Below are 18,374 nucleotides of genomic sequence, written 5' to 3' on the forward strand. Positions count from 1 at the left end.
TCTGTGTACTCCTGTGCTACACAGACAGTATTTTCCAGTGACTCACAGAAGCAAGTAAAATTGACTGACATCAGTTAAATTATTTCCATGCCGACCTCATCAAGAAAAGAGCCTTCTAAATTAACTCTCGAGAGATGAAAAGAAAAGCTCTTCTGGAAAGATTCAACAATCAAAGACATAAACCACAGTGATGCTGCTGTAACTTAACTGCATGCTGTAAACTCAAAAAAGTTTATAGTTTGCAGAACTGAACTTTTGAATTACCGAAAAGAAAAAATAGTACGGTCACTGTTGATTCATTCTTATTTATTAAAAAAAAAAGAATTTTCTTCCAAAGGAAACACAAATCTCGGCCTCTAATATGCATAAAGTATGTGTAATTATCTCCTAGGTGCTCCGGTTTTGAAATGCTATACAAATAAAGCACATTATATACAAAATCGATTTCTGAATCTAAGGTGGTTTCCGGTCCAAGTCTAAGAACAAAACACAAATGTTACATATACACACAAACTATGTCTTGATATACACATAAATCTAAAGAAAGAGACAATGAATTTTATATTTGGGCAAATTTCGCAAAAGTAAAACCCACAATTAATCTCTTCCTGGCACCTATGTCCATTCTGCTCAAAGGTCTTTCGGCGGTTCCCGAAGGAAGCAGGTGAAAGCTCAAAGAACGCCCGCGGGCCACACCTGCTGCGGGCAGGGTCAGCGTCCCAGGACGGAGAGGCGAGCGGCCCGCCCCTGCCCCGCGGACGCCACGGCCCCGGACCCGCTGCCGCCGCCGCCGCCACTCACCTCGCCGCTCAGAGGCAGACAGCAGCCCCGGGGCCGCGTCCTGCGCCGCCGGCGGGCTCCGCATCTGAGGGCGGCCGGCGCGGCCAGCCCCACCGCGACCGCAACCCACGGGCTCAGCCGGGAGGGAGCCGCATCAAGTTGCAGCTGCCGGCTCCGGGGCCCTGGACTAGACCCGCTGCTGCCCCGAATCAAACACGACCGCCTCCAAGCTCACCTCCCTCTGGAGGGACCGCAGCTGCAGCCATGCTCCAACTCGGGGAGGAACTGGAGCGGCCGGCCACCAGCACCCCTCCTCGGAGCTCGGCCCGACTCCGGCTGCGGGCGACGGGACCGCAGGAAGGGCTGCGGCTCGGGACCGTCCCGCCCGACCCACCGACCCCGGGAAGCCGACGGGACCAGCGCTAGCAGGGCCGACAGGTGCGTCGGCGCCTGACGTCACCGCGTAGCCGTGAACGGCCGGTCGGAGCCGCGTCGACGCCCATTGGGCCGTGTGGGAACAGGGGGCGGGACGCGTGGAGGCAGTAGGTGGGACCTTTGGAAGCAGGGGCGGGGCTTGTGGAGGATGGGGGAGGGACTTGTGGTGGCAGGGGGCGGGCCGCGTGGGGGCAGTGGGCGGGCCTAGAGGAGGCGGGGGGCGGGCCTTGTGGAAGCAGTGGGAGAACCAGGTGAGAACAGGCGTCTGACCGTGTGGAGGCAGGGACGGGTCTTGGGGAGCAGTGGGCGGGCCTTGTGGGAACAAGGGGCAGGCCATGTGGGGCAGTGAAGGAACCAGTGGGCGGGCCGTGTGTGGGTAGTGGGAGGGCCATGCGAGGCAGTGGGCGGGGCCGTGGCGCCTTGGGGCGGGGCTGGTTGGGGGCGCGACCTTTCCCAGGTGGTTGGTCACGCCCCTCGCGGTGTGTGTGGGGCGGGGGGGGGGGGTCCTCCTCGTGGTGACCTCGCGAGAGGACTGAGATGGCACCGGGCCGCCTTCCCCGAAGGGCACTGCGCGCAGTCCGGCGGATCTAAGGTTCGGGTTCGGCGCCGGTGAGACCTCGGCGTCCAGCAGCGCGGAGACTGGGCTACCGTGGCGGGAGCGTTGATTCCGTGGGCAGCCGGTCTGTCTGAGTTTACTCGCGGACCCGGCTCCGCGCCGGCACCCAGTTAGCCGTTACGAATTGTCAAAAATAATGCTTGTTAATTGACTGTTTTGGAGAAAACATGTAACCTGAGGACTCGAGTGGCAGAGCTGAGTTGATTTCCTTTTGGCAGACACCTGTGGAACGCCTCAGGCGCGCCAGTGCGGAATCCCAGAGCTGGGAGGGCCGTTCAAGGACAGTCCAGGACGCGGCTCTGCGGCGTGGGGACGTCCTGAATCCCACAGGTGACCTCTGACCTGGAGCTGGAGGGGCCGGGGGTGTCGGGGGGGGGATGTCCAACAGCACCTGGTGGCAAGGAAAGGAAGAAGTGTAAAGGCGAATGGCGCCCTGGTGTTCCTGGAATGCAGGTGTTAGGGGGATGAGGAGTTGGGTTGTTGATGCAGTTGTATGGAAGCGTTGGTGTTTTATCCCAGATAACTGGGAGTTGTTGTAAAGGTTGTGGTTGTCTGAGTGTAGTTTTTCCCGCACAATTTTTATTATGAAAATTTTCAAACCCAAAATACCTGAGAGTATGAAATAAGTTTATTGCATACTCAAATATGGTTTTTCATTTCTTTAAGGTATATGATAAACACTCTAAAATTTTCTGTCTTAAAAGTCTAAAGTCAGGCTTCCCTGGTGACGCAGTGGTTAAGAACCCGCCTGTCAATGCAGGGGACACGGGTTCAAGCCCTGGTACGGGAAGATCCCACATGCCGCGGAGCAACTAAGCCTGCGAGCCACAACTACTGAGCCTGCGCTCTAGAGCCCGTGAGCCACAGCTACTGAGCCCGCACTCCTGTAGCCCGTGCCCCACAACAAGAGAAGCCACCAAAACAAAGAGTAACCCCCGCTCACCGCAAATAGACAAAGCCCACGCACAGCAACGAAGACCCAATGCAGCCAAAGATAAATAAATAAGATTGTTTTTTAAAAGTCTAACGTCAACTTACAGTAGCTGCATGTAACATGGAAATGTTTTAATCATGAGCATGACGTGATCAGTCATCTAGATGCAAAAATCCTGCTGTATTAGCTTCATCTGTATTCGGGTGTAATTTTTTACCCTGAAACTTGTGACAGTCGGAGGCAGACATTATGAAACTCTCCCCAAAGATACTTCAACATGCATCTCCTAAGAATAACACTGTCGCTGCCAGCACGACCGAGGGCTCGAATCCAGGCGGCAAGGGGATGAAGAGAAAGTTTAAGAGGAAAGAATGAGGATGGGAGGGACACCAGGAGCCATTGCAAACAAGTGTGAATTTTATTGTTTATATGCACAGCTTTTATAAAATGCAGATCCAGGAAGTTCAGGGAGTTAAGGCGCACTAGGTTCTGTTTAAGATTAGGTTAGTTTCTTCCTTTTGGGGTCAGTCTGTCCTTCATCCTGCTAACTTCTTGATAACAATAATTTTGCCTGCTCTGTTTGTACCCAAAGTTTCTGTTATGACTGGGCATATTGTTCTTGACCTTGTGATAAACATTAGCAAAAAAGGGGCTTTCATCTGTCCAGAATGGGCTTCACCTGCACCTGTCATGCACTGATCACCTCGGGGAAAACATGGGTGGAGAAGTCCCAAGAGCGTAGGCTCAACCTTACTGAGGCATGCATGAACGCCTGCCTCTATTTTGGGAGCCTGTGCTCAATTGGTCATGCTCCTCCAGGCCGAATACCCTTAACGGGCATGGCGCTCTCCACATAACACCTCTCCAAAACGATCACAATATCACAGCTAGGAAGTTAACAATAGATCCCTCATATCATCTGATAACCAGGCTATATTTAAATTTTGCCAGTTGTCAACAACAACGAAACATCTTTTGCAGACTTTTTCTTCAGACCAGGATCCAGACAAGTTTCAAACGTTGCATTTTGGTTATGTTTCTTACATCTCTTTTATTCTTCAACAGCCCCTCCAATGTTTCATAGCACTGATGTTTTAAAGAGACAAGTTGCCTTGTAGAATGTTGCACGTTGAACAGTTGTCTTTTAATCCTAAGAGTAATTATGGCTTGTGTAGATTGACTGTGTACCCAAAGAAGACCTTACCCGCTCCCTCCCCCACCCCGTGATTTATTTGGAAGTAGGGTCTTAGAGACGTGATCAAGGAAAGTCATTAGGATGGGCCCTAATTCAACAGGACTGGTGTCCTCAGAAGAGAAGAGACACAAAGACAGACATGCAGGAAGATGGCATGTGAAAATGGAGGCACAGACTGAAGTGATGCTGTCCAGAGCTAAGGAGTGCTGGGAGCGTCAGAAGCTGGGAGAAGTCAGGAAGGATTCTCCCCGAGAGCCCTTCAGGAGAGCAGAACCCTGCTGGCACCTTGATTTCAGACTTCTGGCCTCCAGAACTGTGGGAGAATACATTTCTGTTGTTTTAAGACCCCTGGTTTGTGGTACTTTGTATGAAAGTATGAAATGCAAGCTGATGTCGTCCTGTACAACCTGACCAACCTTAGTGCTGCTCGCCACAAAAAGATACTACTGAGTATGTCTTGGATGTCTTTCCAGGGACTTTTTAGGCATGTACAAACATATTACGTACATCAAATGATGGAGGAAACTTTATTCACCAGTAGCCCTGTTAAGAGATAACGGGCTTGGCTTGGCCAAACCTTCTGGTAAGTGTTTAGGGTAGGAGACCCTAGATAGGTCTCAGCTGGTTCCTAGAGTCCAGAGAAGCACGTGGAGGGAGAGGAGGCTGTTTTCCTTTGGGGAGAGGAAAGGGGCGGAAAGGAGCCCTGTCGACCGGGGGAAAGTGGGGTGAGTGCTGGAGGAGCGTTTGCTGTCGAGTGTTGCACAGCAGGGTGTGCAAGAGAAACTTCTTTGCCTCCCTACCAAATTGTATCAAACTCTGTATCACACACTAATGCTTTTGATTATGTACACTTTGGGGGCCCTCCAGTAAAAACACAAGAGAGTAATGAATATCTGATCTAAATATGTATTTTTTTGTATCTTTGAGGCACCTAGCACTCTATAAGCATTAATATCAACATTCTAGATTCAACTCATCCTTTTTGATGGCCGCATACAACATATCACATAAAAGGTCTTTAAGTAGGGTCCGGTGACATGATTCTACTTGTTGTTGTAGGACTGAGGCTGCTGTTTTCTTGCCTTCTTGCCAGCTGTTTCCCAGAGCTCACTCTCAGCTCCTAGAGATCGGTCTCAAGTCCCAACCATGTTGCTCTCACGACGTAGCAACTTACCCCTTCAAAGCCAGCAGAATTTCTCTTCCTTCCCTTGAATTTGACTTCTCTGAAGGGAAGGAAGGGGGTTATGTAATTAGGTCAAGCCCACCGATCATAATTCCCTTTTTTTATGAACTCAAAGTCAATTGACTAATAACGTTACCATGGAAGTGAAATCTACCATATTTACAGACCAGCCCGCACTCAAGGAGCAACAGTTACACCAGGCACGTACACCAGGGCCTGGGAATCTCGGGACCACGTCAGAATTCTGCCTGCAGCAGCCCCTCCTCCAGCCCCTAATGATTGGCAGGTGAAGTGCATTCACCCCTTCCCAACGTTCGCAAGGGCCTCGTACCAGTACAGCATCTGCGTGAAGTCCGGGGTCTCGTCTAAATCTAAATCTCATCCACTCAGTGTCCAAAAGCTCTTCCAAGTCAGGTGAGGATGGGGCCCCTGCGTGTAATCCACTAAATTCCTCTCCGTCTGTGGACCAGTGACACGAAAGGGCCACGTTGCCTGCTCCCAACGCTCCTGAAATACAGGGCAGGGACAGGCGGAGGGACGGTGGCAGGCCTTCCAGTCCACAGGGAGAGGCAGGAAGATGGGGACCTGTCCTCAACACACAGCTGCCTTCCACGGTGGCGAGGGTGGCCCTCTCTTCCCTGAGCGCAGTAGTTGGGTTTGGGGTGGTGGTGTGTTTTTGAGAAAAGGAAATCCCCTTTGTGTTGCCCTCACCCAAGAGGATTTTGTGCCTCAATAGGCTAGAGCATCAGCTTTCCCACATCCTGTATCTGCTGCACCGGCTGACAGCCTCTTCACTTCCTGACTCAGCACCGGCACCAGCTCACAAAGCAGGTTTTTCTCTCTGTGACTTTATTTCATAACCGCCTTGGCCCTTCCCTGTCACTAGGCCTCGCATAAAATTATAGGAGTTTACACAGCAGATTTCCTTAACTCCAAATCTCAGGCTAGGCCATTTAAACAAACAGGCAGAACACACCCAAAGGTCTTGCTATCTAAGCCCAGAACCATGAGGCCTAGTCACCCAACGTGTGTGGTAGTCAGAGGGCCACTCAGGTGACCTTTGCAGGATCAAGAAATTCAGCTTCTTGCGATTAAAATAAACTATGCCCCAGAATATTACAAAAATTGTGTGTCTGGCTTATTTGAAAAGCCTAAAGATTCAAAAGTCTTCTAAGGACATATCTTAGGACCTGCCAAAATCAGGGATGCTTTCCCCTGTTGCCAGGAAAGTCTACTCTCCCTTGTATACTTCTGAGTGCAAAGAGTTGGAAATTGTTGGATATCAGGCAAAAGACTTTCACTCCTTTTAAATTCTTTTTAATATACAGGGCCGAGTAATACCCAGAGATTACCTGCTTGGTGTTGTGTGGGAGGTTACCTCCGTGCAATGGCACCCTCCAAATACACGAGCAGACGAGCTATCCCAGAGGTCAGGGAAGGAAAGCCAACATACCCTGAGAAGCCAGGGCGAAGGAAAGTCAACACAGTTAGATAGCGTACAAGGGGTGTGGAAAGGTTAAAACCTGTGGTCATGCAATGTACATACGTCCTGTCTCTTTTTGGTCTGTCAGCCTCCTGTGGATGGTGGGGTAAGTAGAGCCAGAGGTGAGGTTTGAGCGAGGGTGCAGAAATGGAAGGTGCCCTAAGCCAACGACACACTCTGGCTCTGTCACAGAGACGCAGAGCGAGAGGGCCTGGCCACAGCCCCAGGTCGCCAGTTAACCCGCTGAGCGCCTTTCGGGCAGGACACGTGGGATACAGTAAGAGTGTCACCTCTGGGTGGCAGGATTAAGACCTGTGAATGTTGGGTGTCGCATGGACGTTTAGTGTGCCATGAAGATATGGTGCTTGGTGCATATTCGATGCCTCTTGTATGTTTAGTGCCTCATGAACATGTGGCGTCTCTTGGGCTTTCCAACCTTTTCAATCTCCGTTCACGAGTATCAATGTATGCCCTTCTGACGTCATCTGTCCACCATGTCTCACAGCTGAGTAACTTACTTATCTGTGCTTAACATATGAGTTTTTTTCTATCCTATTTATTTCTTTTCTCCCAGGACAGAATTCAATTTTCTCAGACAACACAGTCCTGGGCTTCAGAGCTGGTATGGTGCCCAGCTGGTGATGGGGGTGCCCACAACGCACTCAGACTTCTTGGGACTCTTTCATTGCTGGTATCGTGGTAGAATTCACGGAACCATGCTCATAGCCAAGCCCGGTTTTCTCTTATTTTATGTGGGACACTGTTGGACAAGTTTCTTAGGTTCTTTCTTAGAAAAATGTTGAAAAGGAAGTGAAAACTTTTCTAAACTAAGTGGAATTTTTCACAAGAGATTTACAGACATTCTATGTTTTCTTCTCTCACTGAAGATATTGTAGCCTAAATTGGGGGAGAGGTGCCTAGGTTTGAGAGCAGACAATAGTCAGAGTCACTGTATTGTGCTAGAACATCCAACACGAGGAACTATAGTTAACACTATAGTTAACTGTGTGGTATATTTGAAAATTGTTCAGAGACCAGATACGAAGAGTTCTCATCACAAGAGGAAAAAACATGTTTTTCCTTTTTTTGGTATCTATATGAGATGATGGATGTTAACTAAGCATTGTGGTAATTGTTTCCCAGTATATGTGAGTCAAATCATTATGCTGTACCCCTTGAACTTATGCAGTGCTGTCCATCAACTGTATTTCAATAAAACTGGAAAAACCCAAACCAAACCAATGACTAAAAATAAATAAAAAGCTGTGAGCACACAGGACGTAGTCGGAGGCAGAGCAAACTATGTTCTGTGAATAAAGCCAGGCTCCTGTACTTTAAGTCATAGTTTCTGGTTGGAACTGAGCTGAAACACTGTAATAACAACAACTCTACCAAGACTCGTACTAGCTTTACTGCTCCTCCACCAACCAGCCAACACAACCTTGAAGCTCTCGAGGAAAGTGATAAAGAAGAACAGCGCACAGTGCTAAGAGTGTGCTTATTCCAACCAGGTCTGGTGCCCCGGCAGATCCAGAGAACACATGGTAGACATCGCCAGTGAGCGCATGTGGTGGCACCCGTTCCCTTCTGCCAGCATTTCTGTCACTCTGGAAGTGGCAGCTTGTAATGTGCTATTTTACAGACTTAGCAAAAGAAGTGAAAAAGAGCATTGGAAGTCAGATTTCAGTTTCTCCTAGATTCTTGCTCTCTGGCCTCAGTCAAGTTGCTCTTCTTCCCTGAAATAGAAAAACCTGGAGATATGATTATTTCCCATAACAACTTTTAATCTACATTAAAAAACAGGGCCGCAGAAGATCAGAGATATGAACAAAGCCACGGAGATCTGCTTCATGTATTTGTGAGCTGATTCAGAAAAAGAACGTTGATTTTATCAGTTAATGTTTCATGCACATTGTCAAGAGGGATTGGGAAGTTCTGTTAGGAAAATAGTGATGTGGTTCTAGTCTAGAATTTCTTCCTGATTTCACCAGCATCAGAGAAGGGGTTGAAAATGACCTTTTCTTGTCCTTTGCCTTTTTCCCTAAGGGAGAACATGAAATTTTATTGAATAGATTTGCAGTCTTGATAATATATTTTTAACATCTTTATTGCAGTATAGTTGCTTTACAATATTGTGTTAGTTTCTGCTTTATAAAAAAGTGAATCAGCTATGCGTATACATATACCCCCATATGCCCTCCCTCTTGCGTCTCCCTCCCAGCCTCCATATTCCACCCCTCTAGGTGGTCACAAAGCACCGAGCTGATCTCCCTGTGCTATGCAGCTGCTTCTCACTAGCTATCCAGTTTACATTTGGTAGTGTATATATGTCCATGCCAATCTCTCACTTTGTCCCAGCTTACCATTCCCCCTCCCCGTGTCCTCAAGTCCATTCTCTACGTCTGTGTCTTTATTCCTATCCTGCCCCAAGGTTCTTCAGAACCTTTTTTTTTTTTTAGATTCCAAATATATGTGTTAGCATATGGTATTTGGTTTTCTCTTTGAGTTACTTCACTCGGTAAGACAGACTCTAGGTCCATCCACATCACTACAAATAACTCAATTTCATTTCTTTTTCTGGCTGAGTAATATTCTATTGTATATATGTGCCACATCTTCTTTATTGATTCATCTGTCGATGGACATGTACATTGCTTCCATGTCCTGGCTATTGTAAATAGAGCTGCAATGAACATTGTGGTACAGGACTCTTTTTGAATTATTGTTTTCTCAGGGTATATGCCCAGTAATGGGATTGCTGGGTTGTAAGGTAGTTATATTTCTAGTTTTTTAGGAACTTCCATGCTGTTCTCCATAGTGGCTGTTTCATTTTACATTCCCACTGACAATGCAGGAGGGTTCCCTTTTCTCCACACCCTCTCCAGCATTTATTGTTTGTAGATTTTTTGATGATGGCCATTCTGACTGGTGTGAGGTGATACCTTATTGTAGTTTTGATTTGCATTTCTCTAATGATTAGTGACATTGAGCATCCTTTCATATGTTTGTTGACAATGTGCATATCTTCTTTGGAGAAATGTCTATTTAGGTCTTCTGCCCATTTTTGGATTGGGTTGTTTGTTTATTTGATATTGAGCTGCATGAGCTGCTTGTATATTGTGGAGATTAATACTTGGTCAGTGGCTTCGTTTGCAAATATTTTCTCCCATTCTGAGGGTTGTATTTTCCTCTTGCTTATGGTTTCCTTTGCTGTGCAAAAGCTTTAAAGTTTCATTAGGTCCCATTTGTTTATTTTTGTTTTTATTTCCATTTCTCTAGGAGGTGGGTCAAAAAGGATCTTGCTGTGATTTATGTCACAGAGTGTTGTGCCTATGTTTTCCTCTAAGAGTTTTATAGTGTCTGACCTTACATTTAGGTCTTTAATCCATTTTGAGTTTATTTTTGTGTATGGTGTTAGGGAGTGTTCTAAATTCATTCTTTTACCTGTCGCTGTCCAGTATTCCCAGCACCACTTATTGAAGGGCTGTCTTTTCTCCATTGTATATTCTTGCCTCCTTTATCAAAGATAAGGTGACCATATGTGTGTGGGTTTATCTCTGGGCTTTCTATCCTGTTCCTTTGATCTATGTTTCTGTTTTTGTGCCAGTACCATACTGTCTTGATTCCTGTAGCTTTGTAGTATAGTCTGAAGTCAGGGAGCCTGATTCCTCCAGCTCCGTTTTTCTTTCCGAATATTGCTTTGGCTATTTGGGGTCTTTTGTGTTTCCATACAAACTGTGAAATCTTTTGTTCTAGTTCTGTGAAAAATGCCATTGGTAGTATGATAGAGATTGCACTGAATCTGTAGATTGCTTTGGGTAGTAGAGTCATTTTCACAATGTTGATTCTTCCAATCCAAGAACATGGTATATCTCTCCATATGTTTGTATCATCTTTAATTTTTTTCATCAGTGTCTTATAGTTTTCTGCATACAGGTCTTTTGTCTCCTTGGGTAGGTTTATTCCTAGGTATTTTATTCTTTTTGTAGGAAAGGTAAATGGGAGTGTTTCCTTAATTTCTCTTTCAGATTTTTCATCATTAGTGTATGAGAATGCAAGAGATTTCTGTGCATTAATTTTGTATCCTGCTACTTTAATTCATTGATCAGCCCTAGCAGTTTTCTGGTAGCATCTTTAGGATTCTCTATGTATAGTACCATGTCATCTGCAAACAGTGACAGCTTTACTTCTTCTTTTCCGATTTGGATTCCTTTTATTTCTTTTTCTTCTCTGATTGCTGTGGCTAAAACTTCCAATACTATGTTGAATAATAGTGGTGAGAGTGGGCAACCTTGTCTTGTTCCTGATCTTAGAGGAAATGCTTTCAGCTTTTCACCATTGAGAACGATGTCAGCTGTGGGTTTGTCGTATATGGCGTTTACTATGTTGAGGTAAGTTCCTTCTGTGCCTACTTTCTGCAGGGTTTTTATCATAAATGGGTATTGAATTTTATCAAAAGCTTTTTCTGCATCTATTGAGATTATCATATGGTTTTTATCCTTCGGTTTGTTAATATGGTGTATCACATGGATTGATTTGCATATATTGAAGAATCCTTGCATTCCTGGGATGAACCCCACTTGATCATTGTGTATGACACTTTTAGTATGATGTTGGATTCTGTTTGGTAGTATTTTGTTGAGGATTTTTGCATCTATGTTCATCAGTGATATTGGCCTGTAGTTTTCTTTTTTGTGTGACATCTTTGTTTGGTTTCGGTATCAGGGTGATGGTGGCCTCGTAGAATGAGTTTGGGAGTATTCTTCCCTCTGCTATATTTTGGAAGAGATTCAGAATGATAGGTGCTCGCTCTTCTCTAAATGTTTGATAGAATTCACTTGTGAAGCCATCTGGTCCTGGGCTTTTGTTTGTTGGAAGATGTTTCATCATAGTTTCAATTTCAGTGCTTATGATTGGTCTGCTTATATTTTCTATTTCTTCCTCGTTCAATCTCAGAAGGTTGTGCTTTTCTAAGAATTTGTCCATTTCTTCCAGGTTGTCCATTTTATTGGCATATAGTTGCTTGTAGTAATCTCTCAGTATCCTTTGTATTTCTGCATTGTCATTTGTTTCTTCACATTATTCATTTCTAATTCTGTTGATTTGAGTCTTTTCCCTTTTTTTCTTGATGAGTTTGTCTAATGGTTTATCAATTTTATCTTCTCAGAGAACCAGCTTTTAGTTTTATTGATCTTTGCTATTGTATTCTTCATTTCTTTTTCATTTTTTTCTGATCTAATCTTTATGATTTCCTTCCTCTGCTAACTTTGGGGGTTTTTTGTTCTGCTTTCTCTCATTGCTTTAGGTATAAGGTTAGGTAGTGTATTTGAGATTTTTGTTGTTTTCTTGTTTCTTATTGTATTGCTATAAACTTCCCTTTTGGAACTGCTTTTGCTGCATCCCATAGGTTTTGGGTCGTCATGTTTTCATTGTCATTTGTTTCTAGGTATTTTTAAATTTCTTCAGTGATTTCATGGTTATTTAGTAGTATATTGTTTGGCCTCCATGTGTTAGTATTTTTTTACAGTTTTTTCCCTCTAGTTGATATCTCGTCTCATAGTGTTGTGGTCGGAAAAGCTACTTGATACAATTTCAACTTTCTTAAATTTACCAAAGCTTGATTTGTGACCCAAGGTATGATCTATCCTGGAGAATGTTCCATGAGCACTTGAGAAGAAAGTGTATTCTGTTGTTTTTGGATGGAATGTCCTGTAAATATCAATTAAGTCCATCTTTTTTAATGTGTCATTTATTTATTTTCATTTTCGATGATCTGTCCATTGGTGAAAGTGGGGTGTTAAATCCCCTGCTGTTGCTTTCCCCTTTTATGGCTGTTAACATTTGCCTTTTGTATTGAGGTGCTCCTATGTTGGATGCATAAATATTTACAATTGTTGTATCTTCTTCTTGGATTGATCCCTTGATCATTATGTAGTGTCCTTCTTTGTCTCTTGTAATAGTCTTTGTTTTAAAGTCTATTTTGTCTGATGTGAGAATTGCTACTCCAGCTTTCTTTTGACTTCCATTTGCCTAGAATATCTTTTTCCATCCCCTCGCTTTTAGTCTGTATGTGTCCCTGGCTCTGAAGTGGGTCTCTTGTAGACAGCATATATATGGGTCTTGTTTTTGTATCCATTCAGCAAGCCTGTGTCTTTTGGTTGGAGAATCTAATCCATTCACGTTTAAGGTAATTATCAATATGTATGTTCCTATGACCATTTTCTTAACTGTTTGGGGTTTGATATTGTTGGTCTTTTCCTTCTCTTGTGTTTTCTGCCGGAGAAGTTCTTTTTGCATTTGTTGTAATGCTTTTGCTTGTTTGTAAAGATTTTAATTTCTCTGTCGAATCTGAATGAGATCCTTGCTGGGTAGAGTAATCTTGGTTGTCGGTTTTTCCCTTTCATCACTTTAAATATATCCTGCCAGTCCCTTCTGGCTTGCAGAGTTTCTGTTGAAAGATCAGCTATTAACCTTATGGGGATTCCCTTGTATAATATTTGCTGCTTTTAATATTTTTTCCTTGTATTTAATTTTTGATAGTTTGAGTAATATGTGTCTTGGCATGTTTCTCCTTGGATTTATCCTGTATGGGACTCTCTATGCTTCCTGGACTTGATTGACTCTTTCCTTTCCCATATTAGGGAAGTTTTCAACTATAATCTCTTCAAATATTTTTTCAGTCCCTTTCTTTTTTTCTTCTTCTTCTGGGACCCCTATCATTCAAATGTTGGTGCATTTAATGTTGTCCTAGAGGTCTCTGAGACTGTCCTCAATTCTTTTCATTCTTTTTTCTTTATTCTGCCATGTGGTAGTTATTTCCACTATTTTATATTCCAGGTCACTTATCGGTTCTTCTGCCTCAGTTATTCTGCTATTGATTCCTTCTAGAGAATTTTTCATTTCATTTATTGTGTTGTTCATCTTTGTTTGTTTGCTCTGTAGTTCTTCTAGGTCCTTGTTACACATTTCTTGTATTTTCTCCATTTTATTTCCAAGATTTTGGATATCTTTACTATCATTACTCTAAATTCTTTTTCAGGTAGACTGCCTATTTCCTCTTCATTTGTTTGGTCTGGTGGGTTTTCACCTTGCTCCTTCACCTGCTCCATATTTCTCTGACTTCTAATTTTCCCTACCTTACTGGGTTTGGGGTCTCCTTTTCACAGGCTGCAGGTTCGTAGTTCCCATTGTTTGGTGTCTGCCCCCAGTAGGTAAGGTTGGTTCAGTGGGTTGTGTAGGCTTCCTGGTAGAGGGGACTGGTGCCTGTGTTCTGGTGGATGAGGCTGGATCTTGTCTTTCTCTTGGGCAGGACTGTGTCTGGTGGTGTGTTTGTGGTGTCTGTGAACTTATTATGATTTTAGGCAGCGTCTCTCCTGATGGGTGGCGTTGTGTTCCTGTCTTGCTAGTTGTTTGGCATGGGGTATCCAGCACTTGAGCTTGTTGGTCGTTGAGTGGAGCTGCATCTTAGCATTGAGACGGAGATCTCTGGGAGAGCTCTCCCTGATTGATAATACCTGGGCCCAAGAGGTCTCTGGTGGTATAGGAGTATCCATAGACCTCAACCATCATGCTGATCTTTCCACTTGGATTCCACTCCAGGGGCACAAAGCGAATGAACCGGGCTCCCACAGAGTGCAGTAACTTGTGGTGGCGTTCATGTTTCCTGCAAATGTTCATCTCAGTAATGGCTCCACCATGTCAAGATTCCCTCAAGATAGTCAGTCTTGGTCAGACAGGCTGGGACCTCCTTGATTACATTTTGAAGGCTTTGACAAGGCTGACAATCTTCCAGTTTCATGATTCTCTTCTAAACATAGATCCCCTATCTAAGCCTCCCTGGAATTTGATACCCTCTGAGCTATTCATCCAAGCCCGTCCCTAGTTCAGTCTCATGGTGAGACTCCTGTCTCAGGCTCTACCCAGCTCAGGGCTCAGTGTTTTGCTTTATTCTTCCTGGAAATAAATTGTGATCATCCTCCTCAGACAGAGCTCCTCCTTCCCATATGAGCTCTTGTGGTGACCCAGCCCAGAAAGCCTGAAATTTAAGACCTGACTAGATAATGTTTTATCTTTGCATATCAAGCTAGACCTACCAGATTAAGATCCAGAAATGCACCAGGCTGCTGCAGTTTCCATCCAAGCTCCGTGCAGCTAATGGTTAGTTTAAACTGTACATCTAGCATAAGGCCAGAGTAGGCTTTCAGGAGTGTGGCTTAAAACTAAAAGCTCTCCTCTCAGAACATAAAAAGATGGCGTGCACAGACACTGAGTTGTTTGCCTCTTGCATTTGAATATTACATGTTTTTAAGAGGTCTGGATTTTAGAGAATGTGTTTCCTCCTCTTTAAGGTTTTAGGTCTTTCTCTTCCCCAATCACAAAAGATGACTTGTGTGTCAGGATAATTTGATCCCATACATAGAGCTACACAAACACATGGCCTTTTCACAACTTCACAAAGGGAAAACACTCAGTGTAAGTGGACTGCCAACCACCGGCTCTAATTTGTTCTCCTCCAGTTTGTCTCCTTGCTGCCTGCTTTCTGGGGAGAACAAACCACAATACCCAGCCCTGAATATGTCTGTCCCCATCACCCAGCACGGCACTCAATTAACTATGAATGAATGACAGGGTATATTTCTGAAAAACCTCAGCAGAAGAGCACTTTAGAAATAGTCCCTTTCTGCTTGCCATATTATACACTGCTATGAATAAATGTTTAACGAATTTTCTTTTTTTTTTTCCTACCAGAAAAGAGGTCCACAAGTATAATTTTATAACCATATTTAGGATAGAAGTCTGTTTAATTATCATAATTTTTAAAATTACTTTAGGAATTCCCTGACAGTCCAGAGGATAGGACTCGCTTGGCGTGTCCACATGCTGTGGCCCCGGTTCAGTGCCTGGTCGGGGAACTAAGATCTCACAAGCCATGCAGTGAGGCCTGAAAGAAAAAATTATTTTAGTGTTGGCATTTCTTTTTTTTTCAAATGGAAATATTGTTGAGCAGGGTCCTGTGGGGTCTTCCCTGGGGACAGACCCCTCCCTCCCCACCATGTCCCCTGCCTGTTGTTTTTAGAAAAACTTTAGCCTCTTAGGCCTTCTCCAGGTTCCAAAGAGCAAATTTAATCAGAGAATTGAGAAAATACATAAACAAAGGAAAATTATTAAGCAAGAGGGAATAATAAGAGTGTAGCCATAAAACAAAGTCAAGGACATTTATTTCCTCCTCAAGGGCTGTAGATAATATCCTGAGCCATATCCTTGAGTTGTTTTGCAGTTACTGAAGCCCCCACCAGGTGGAAGAAGTTAACTGCATGCTGCCCACAAGCACGTAGACTCCAGACTGCTTGGAGCCAGAAAACTGGTAATTGAGTTTCCTGGAATATCACCCTGTCAGCTCACCATCAACCAATCAGAGAATTGTACACAAGCTGATCATGCACTCTGTGACCCTCTCCTTCCCCAGCCTTTCAAAACCCTTCCGTGGAAGTCATCAGGGAATTCGGGTGTTTTGAGCATGAGCTGCACATTCTCCTTGCTTGGTGCCTTGTAATGAACCCTGGACTTTCCTTCCTCACAATCTGCTGTCAGTAGATTGGCTTTACTGAGCAAAGGAGAGTGGACCCAAGTTTGGTTCAGTAACATTGTTTACAGAATTTCTTGATTACTAAAACAAACTTATTCTTTTTTAAAAAAATATATACACACACACACATATTTATTTATTTAGCTGCACTGGATCTTAGTTGTGGCACACGGGATCTTCATTGCCCCGTGCAGGATCTTTCGTTGCAACACGTGGGATCTTTTAGTTGCAGCATGTGAACTCTTAGTTGCAGCCTGTGAACTCTTAGTTGTGGCATGTGGGATCTAGTTCCGTGACCAGGGATCAAACTGGGGCCCCCTGCATTGGGAGGGTGGAGTCTTAGCCACTGGGCCACCAGGGAAGTCCCAAAACAAACTTATTCTTTTTAAAATGGACACATTGAGTAAGAAACTAACAGGTAAATGGAAGAGAAATCCATAAATAGACTCTGGTATAAATAGTAAATGTAGTGTATGATAAAGTTTCCATTTCAAATCAGTGGAAAAGGAAATCACATTTAACAAATGATTGTGGCATAACTAGCTTTCCTCCCAAAGAAAACCAAGTTTTTCTCCCTATGTTACTTATATATAAAAATAAATTTCAAGTGCATTTAATTCATTAGACAAAACCCAAGAACATTGAGATTATTTAGATAATTCTGGGGTGAAGGAACACTTGCTTGGCAAGATGAGGAACCTAAGTGACAAAGAAAAAGACCAATAGATTTGACCACAAACAAATTGACAAATTTCTGTATGGTCAAAGGTGCCATAAAACATATGAGCAACTCTAGCCGTGGCCACAGGGAGCAAAAGCACCTTGCAGCAGACCCCTGCTTGACTTCCTGGCCTCAGAAGTATGAGAAATAATAAATCGTTGTTGTTTTAGGCCACTAAGTTTTAGGGTGGTTTGTTACACAGAAATATATAACCAAAGCACAGGAGTACCTATTAAAGTGAAAAAAGAAAAAAAAAAAAAAGCATGCTTTTTGACCCAGCAAACCCTCGTTTCAGAATCTATCCTTCAGAAATAATAATACCAGTAGAGACCATCTCTATGTCTGTTGAGTGGGATCTAATGAAATAGATTTCAGTACATGTATCTCATGGAGTATTGATTAATTGATCTCTGCAGAAATGTTCATGATTTACTATTAAAAAAATTCATGTGGCAAAATAATGTATATACTATAATCTCATTTTAAAAGATTAAAACTAATATATATGAATACAAGCTCATGTATGTTTTTATGAGCTTAGAGAAAAATGTAGATTATATACGTGAAACTGTTAACAGTGGCTTCCCGGGGGAGTGAGCACAGGGTGAGTTCTGGAAACAGACTGCATACGGACCTTTCGTATGCATGTTTGTGTTATTGGGTTTTTGCAAGGAACAGACTTTTTGTTGTTTGAAAGAAAAATCCAATAAAATATTTAAATAAAAAGAATCAAAGGAACCTAAACACACTCTTGTTGTAAAAAGAAAAGAATATTACCGAAGTATATAAACTAGAAAGAGAAATAATCAGGTAATCCTTTTAACTCAGATTATGAAACTGGGGCCCCCTAAAACCAAGTTCCCTTGCCGAGTTTATGATTCATCTCTCTTTTATTCCTTTTCTTGTCGCCTCTGACCTCAATCCTATGCTCACTGAACACTCATCAACGGGAATCAGATGACTAAAATTGTTGTTGTTGATAACATTTTTAAAGTACTAAAATTGCTATTATAGATATCATTAACATACAAATGCAGGTTGTTTCTCCAGGGCAAGATGAACTCACAGACCCCCCAGCCATGGAACACCTGGCCAGAGAATCATAATCCAGAGACATCCTGACGCCTGATTTTCGATTAAGAAATGTGACAAGACAATGATTAACCCCAGCTTCTCTGTTTTTCCCCTTTGAAACAAACAAACAAACAAAAAAAACACACACACAACTCAAAGACCAAGAGGGAGTGGATCTGAGGATTGTCTCCCACTCCCTTGCTTGGATCCCTGCAATAAACCCTTACTTTGCTGCAAACTCCTGCTGTTGCTGTGGGAGTTTGGCTTTCTACACCTTGGGCACTGGCCCTTTGCTCTGTTACAGTAAAGAGTAAACTGCATTATTTACTCAACAGTATGTCAGGGGCAACTTTCTGTGTCAGTACAA

General features: G+C 43.6%; 2 protein-coding genes across 5 annotated transcripts in view; one reads left to right on the top strand and one right to left on the bottom strand.

Moving 5' to 3' along the window:
* The window catches only part of CLCN3 (chloride voltage-gated channel 3), an 84,524-nt gene extending 83,275 nt beyond the window's left edge, over positions 1-1,249 (bottom strand). Inside the window, exon 1 of one of the 3 annotated variants that reach the window (XM_059071527.2) lies at positions 1,016-1,249. The gene's annotated coding sequence lies outside the window, so the exon portion shown is untranslated. Of the gene's footprint in view, positions 1-801 lie in introns of all 3 variants that reach the window. The other 2 variants (XM_059071532.2, XM_059071528.2) reach the window with 2 other exon arrangements.
* Positions 1,250-1,724: 475 nt separating this feature from the next.
* NEK1 (NIMA related kinase 1) overlaps positions 1,725-18,374 on the top strand; it is a 218,232-nt gene continuing 201,582 nt past the window's right edge. The window contains exons 1-2 of one of the 2 annotated variants that reach the window (XM_067040071.1): positions 1,725-1,807; positions 2,050-2,161. The gene's annotated coding sequence lies outside the window, so the exon portion shown is untranslated. Of the gene's footprint in view, positions 2,162-18,374 lie in introns of both variants that reach the window. The other variant, XM_067040068.1, reaches the window with a different exon arrangement.

Source organism: Kogia breviceps, chromosome 8 (genome assembly GCF_026419965.1).
Source record: "Kogia breviceps isolate mKogBre1 chromosome 8, mKogBre1 haplotype 1, whole genome shotgun sequence".
Lineage (NCBI taxonomy): Eukaryota > Metazoa > Chordata > Mammalia > Artiodactyla > Physeteridae > Kogia > Kogia breviceps.